Genomic DNA, 6662 nt, shown 5'->3' with positions numbered 1-6662 from the left:
ACAAGGCTGACTTGTGAAATTATATAACACCTTCCCTTTTTCCTTGTATAGCCAGTGCTGTAGAAAGTCAGGACAGTCATGTCTGTTACTTGCCTCTCTACAATCATTTCTCACTCACTTCTATTATTTCCTCTTCTACCTCCTTCCCATCCTTTTCTATTGATCTTTCTTCTACTAATTAATCTCTTATACTCCAAAGTTCTCATCTCTTCTATCAATCTCAATTCGTATTACTCCTTCCTCTACGGCACTCTCACACCATTAACTGTTCTCACCATTGTTTACTATTTCAGCTTCTTTCAACATCCTCTTAGAAATGAATTCTTGCAAGGTGCAGAGCTACTGAATGAATGTCAGTGCAAGAATAAAATGCACCAAGTGGACTCTGTAAAATGGTTGGTAAACAAGCAGAGGCAACATAAGTTCTCTGTAAAGAGGGTTCTTTAGCTTTGCTGAGGGTACTACAAGTTTTCAAGCGCTAGTGTTACAACAAAATGCTCCCAGAATAATCTTGGAAGTGGTTGGCACAAAGAAGGGCTCACAACCATAGAAATTAATCCCAAATCTGAGACATAAAAGTAAGACATGATCCTCTGCACTAGCGTAGCTAGGGCAAGGCAGTAAGAGAATGAGAAACCAGGTTCGAAATTTCCCCAAGACACCTGAAGAAGGCTGGAGGGTAAATCAGCCGAAACATTGTGTTAACAACAAACAAGATGAGGACAAATATCTGTCAAATGTAAATAATGTACATAATTCCTCATCTCTTAAATATAGAACTGTATAATATATTCTTGTATTAGCATAAAGGGGTTGGGAAATAAAAAGAAATTCAAATAAAAGAGGTCTGGCTCCATAAGTCACATTAACAATTTTTCAGTTGAGTATAGATCCATTATGAAATAATACTGACAAGATTACACAAGCCAAACTTTGTGCAGCTATACACCAAGGTTGCTCTGTTTATTCTAGATTATTCTAGGTTATGTCTAGTTTTACAGCTAGAAACGACTAAGAGAAGTAGCTGCAAAATTAGAATCATCTAAGAATAATAAATCTGAAAATAACAGCATTTTATATACACACATATATACCAAACAATGAATTGTATGTATCTGTCTTTCCTAAGATATATTTATTCATACATATATCTGCATATGTGTGTGTATGTATGTGTACATACATACTTTTATATATATGTATATATATATATATATATATATATATATATATATATAGATAGATAGATAGATAGATATATATATATAGATAGATAGATAGATAGATAGATAGATAGATAGATAGATAGATAGATAGATAGATAGGTAGATAGATAAATAGATAGATAGATAAAAATAGATTATGATAGATGTATATACAAACAGACACACACACACATATATATTTATAGATGTACACACAGAGTTGTACACGGGATACCATGTATAATGTGGTGAGCAAAAAATTATTTTTAATCAATTGAAATTATAACCATAATGAAAAAGCACCACTGGGAAATTTTCCATTGTCATTATATTAATTTGCATAATCAGCAAATTATAATTCATACTAACCGTTCTCCGCTGCAAAACAAAATCTATATCTATTAGATGTTGTGAGATTTTGGTAATAGCTGTAAGTTGACTGTTTTACCAAGGATGCCTCATAAAACGGAAGCACACCAAAGCTTCTAAAGATGAGACCAATCTGTCTCCCTGTATATCTTCCTCTAATTAATTGCCAGTTAGTGTTACAGAAGTTCTCTCTCTTGCCTCTTTTATGGGTAATTTTCATTAACACCAATGATTTTTTTCTTCTCTTTATAGTTATAATATCCATTGATTTAAAATTATTTTTGACTCACCAAATTAAGTATGGTAGATTGGCTCTTAAATTATGTTTTTCATGCAATGGCACCATTGGAAAAATTTCCAATTTATTGTGTGTGTGTGTATACAAGTATATATACACAAATGCATTCATACATACACACACACACACACACACACACACACACACAGATAGATAGATAAATAGATAGATAGATAGATAGATAGATAGATAGATAGATAGATAGATAGATAAATAGATAGATAGATAAACACAAGTCCATTATATGTAAACTAAGTACTTTTCCTGTTAGTACACCCAAATGTATAAATGTGTATAAATATGTATATTTGTGCATATGTATATATGAATAGATGTGAGTGTACTTATCTATCCATCTATCTTTGTGTATATGTGTACATGTGTGTATGTAAGTATATATATATATAAAAACAAATAGTAAATGAGTATATGCATATATACGTACAGGTATGTGCATACCAACATCTACCTGTATGTATAGGTGCATATCTGAGTACAGGACATTGCAAACAAACGTAGACGAGAACACACGAGCCACATAGAGAACATTCTCCTTCATCAGCCACCCACGTTTTAACACTGGCGTTTCGACAAGCTTGGGCAGGACGCATCGCTAAAACGGCTCGTCCCATGGATCGCAGATTAAATTAGTATACGCAAATTAAATCTAGCCATGGAGGAATGTAGTGGCGGACAAAAAACAAGACAGGAAAACAAACAGAAAAGGCTTTACGGTCAGACGAGAAAAATTATGTGTGTATGAACGCGATGAGGCACGGACCCGAGAGGGACAAAGTGGTGCGTGCGTTGCTTGGCGAAAGCCAAGGAAGGAAAGGATTATTGACCGGAAGCATGTGACCATGCCGGTGTAAAGGGAAGAGAGAGAGTGGTAGAGGGAGAAAGTAGAAGAATAGGTGAGCAACGAGGGGAAAAGAGAAAGAGAGGAAATACGAGGGGGAAAAAGAGATACGTAGTAGTAACAGAGGAAGAATGAGAGGGGTAAAGCGAGATACGTAGTAGTACAGAGGAAGAACGAAGGGGGGGAAAGGAAAGAGAAAGAGAAAGAGATAGAGTAGCGTCGGAGGATATGAGTTACGATATATATATGTGCTACCGGCACAAGTGCCAGTGTCGCCTTATTGGCACTTGTGCCAGTGGCACGTGAAAAAACATTCAAGCAACATCGTTGCCAGTGCTGCTGGACTGGCTCCTGTGCAGGTGGCATGTAAAATACACCATTTTGAGTGTGAGCGTTGCCAGTACCGTCTGATTGGCCTTTGTGCCGGTGGCATGTAAAAGCACCCACTACACTCTCGGAATGGTTGGCATTAGGAAGGGCATCCAGCTGTAGAAACTCTGCCAAATCAGATTGGAGCCTGGTGTAGGCACCCAGTTCACCAGTCCTCAGTCAAATCGTCCAACCCATGTTAGAAGGCTGTGTGTTGTGTTTTTGAGCAAGACACTTATTTCACATTGGTCCAGTTCACTCAGCTGTAGAAATAAATTGTGATGTCATTGGTGCCAAGCTGTACTAGGGTTTGCCTTTCCCTTAGATAACATCAGTGGGATGGAGAGGGGAGGCTGGTATTCATGGGCAGCTGGTGATCTTCTATAAACAACCTTACTTGGATTTGTATCACAGAGGGTAACTTTTTATGTGCAATGCCACGGTCATTCATGACTGAAGGAGGTCTTTACCATTGTATATATGTATATATATATATATATATATATATATATATATATATATATATATATATATATACATTTTAATATATATTTGCCTCCCAACCAAATTGAGGCCATAGTTTGGTGCCACTCAGTGGCACCAAACTATAGCCATTGTATATATACATGATATACATGATGTTGGTGTGTTTACGTCCCTATAACTTGGTGGTTGAGTGAAAGAGAATGATAGAATAAGTGCCAGGCTTATATACATATACATATAGAGATATATACATATACATATAGAGAGAGAGGGGGAGGATGAGGAGGGGCAGAGAGAGGAGGAGGGGAGGGGAGGAGGAAGGGGGAGAGAGGAGGAGGGGGAGAAAGGAGGAGGGAGAGAGGGGAGGAGGAGGGAGAGAGAGGAGGAGGAGGGAGAGAGAGGAGGAGGAGGGAGAGAGAGGAGGAGGAGGGAGAGAGAGGAGGAGGAGGGAGAGAGAGGAGGAGGAGGGAGAGAGAGGAGGAGGAGGAGGGAGAGAGAGGAGGAGGAGGAGGGAGAGAGAGGGTGAGCTAGAGAACAAACAGACAGATAGACAGACAGACAGACAAGGTAATGAATTAAATGAAAATCTTCAAAACTATTTAACAAACACACTACATATTCATTTTTCACTTCAGATTCATTATTGTATTTGCTTCGGCAATACATGTACTAAAATTGGGACGATACAGAAGTTTAGCATGGCCCCTGCACAGGGATGACATTCAAATTTATGAAGCATTCCATATTTAAAATAATTCTTGGCTGAATATTGAACTATGAAAATCCTGCAGCTTCAGCTAACATGTTAACCAGTATGCAGTCAGACATTACTTTCTTCGTTGCAAAATATTGTTTACGCATAATTACTTCTATATACATACATACATACATACATACATACATACATACATACATGCATACAGATAGATAGATAGATAGATACAATTACTGGTAGTGGATATTCTGAGAGAAGACCAAAGATTCAAACTATTGGAAAGTAATATGTTCAAACGCTTTCTACATAGTATTTGGATTTCCTGTAAGAATATAAAATTTTCCAGAATGATACAAATTTAGATTTAATTAGAAGAAAATGTCACAAAAGAAGAAATAAAACTCATTTGTAAGTAATTCATTTCATAACTAATTAAACAGACTGGCGTTTTTATTATTTTTCTCTTGAATTGAACACAAACAAGTCGACTTCAAAGAAATGTCCAGTTGTATAATGAAGACAACTTCGTTTTATGTTTTGTGCATCTTCTAATGAGTACATTGTAAAGCTGCCTATTTGCTTGTTCACAAAGTTGTTGATTTAAACTTTTGTTTGGTAATAAAATATAGAACATACTTTAATATTTAATTTTAATCCCATGTCACTCCATCTAAACCAGCTTTGATAATGTAAGATTTCAGTGCAGAAAGAAGATAAATTTTAAAAATTCATGAATAAAGAACAAAAATGGGAAAAAAAAAAAAAAAAAAAAAAAAAAAAACAATATGTTGTTGATTCCTATTTAAATTATTTTGATTAATTAATGAACAACTTATGAGGAAAAAATTAAAAGAAAATTTAATGCGAGAAAGAAATATCTCAAGAAATTATTTAGAAATAAATAAGAAAGAAATAGTTTACTATCTGAAAGCAAACAAATCAATCTTGGAAGCTGAATACACAATCAAATGTTTGGTGATAATATATTTTCTTAAATAAAAATAAATGAATTTTGCTATGTATGATATTTAAAATATACAGTGAAAAATATATCTAGTTTGCATATAGACTCAGAATTTATGACTATATTACCAGAATAAAATTATTGGTTGATTTTTATTGCTGCTTTCATATGAAATACATTTCTTTTACTAAAAATGAGGAATGGAATTCTAATATTATATTTAAAACAAGTTTTTTTTTTTTAATATTTTTTTCTTCATACAGGAACCAATATTTCATGGACAAATTATTTGATCTTGATAAAGGATATCCTGTAATTCGAGAGATGCAAAAAGATCAAGAGTCTTCCCATTATTATTCATAGTTTACTTTGTTTTAATATAATTTTCATTATTGAATATGGAAAATTACAAACAGAAAAAATAGTAAAATTAAATAGAAATAAAAGCAAAAATGAAAAAAATAAAATTCAGTGAAAGGAAAAAATGAAATTAGAAACAATTTTTTATATGTTGGCTACAAAAAATCTGGCGACTTTGAATGCAGTATACCAATACTAGTCTGACTATTCACAGGAGGTTATATATGGTTGTAACAAGTGTATTACTGGTTCTTATTTTAATGAGACTAGTTTGATTCTAGCAATATTTGAACAAAATTTATTGCAACAAATCTAAATATTGCTAAAAATGTAACTTGCTCAATGCATTCTCCATCAATTTAACACCGTAGAGGCGCAATGGCCCAGTGGTTAGGGCAGCAGACTCGCGGTCATAGGATCGCGGTTTTGATTCCCAGACAGGGCGTTGTGAGTGTTTATTGAGCGAAAACACCTAAAGCTCCACAATGCTCTGGCAGGGGATGGTGGTGAACCCTGCTGTACTCTTTCACTACAACTTTCTCTCACTCTTTCTTCCTGTTTCTGTTGTACCTGTAATTCAAAGGGTCAGCCTTGTCACACTGTGTCACGCTGAATATCCCCGAGAACCACGTTAAGGGTACACGTGTCTATAGAGTGCTCAGCCACTTGGACGTTAATTTCATGAGCAGGATGTTCCGTTGATTAGATCAACTGGAACCCTCAACGTCGTAAGCGATGGAGTGCCAACAATATATGGTTGTAACAAGTGTATTACTGGTTCTTATTTTAATGAGACTAGTTTGATTCTAGCAATATTTGAACAAAATTTATTGTAACAAATCTAAATATTGCAAAAAATATAATTTAATCTTGCTCAATGCATTCTCCATAAATTTAATACTTTTCTTTCCAATTTTTTGTTAAAATTCACTGCTTTCATCTCAACTGAATTTGAAAATAATGAAGAATTTAGTAAATTGGTTTTGTCACTATTGAGCTTACACTTGGAAAATAAGGCTCAGATGTGGCTGTGTGGT

The 6662-nt window shown here is 34.8% G+C and overlaps 1 non-coding gene across 1 annotated transcript; it reads left to right on the top strand.

The window, feature by feature from the left end:
- The first annotated feature begins 4231 nt into the window (after positions 1–4231).
- On the top strand, positions 4232–4336 carry LOC128248971 (U6 spliceosomal RNA). The gene has a single exon (XR_008265117.1). It is a non-coding gene; the product is annotated as a U6 spliceosomal RNA (small nuclear RNA).
- Positions 4337–6662: the final 2326 nt, after the last annotated feature.

The sequence above is a fragment of the Octopus bimaculoides genome, chromosome 10 (genome assembly GCF_046866305.1).
Source record: "Octopus bimaculoides isolate indiv1 chromosome 10, ASM4686630v1, whole genome shotgun sequence".
In the NCBI taxonomy this organism is placed as follows: Eukaryota; Metazoa; Mollusca; class Cephalopoda; order Octopoda; family Octopodidae; genus Octopus; species Octopus bimaculoides.
The sequence above is the reverse complement of the archived record's forward strand: the minus strand, read 5'-3'. Positions and strand labels throughout refer to the sequence as shown.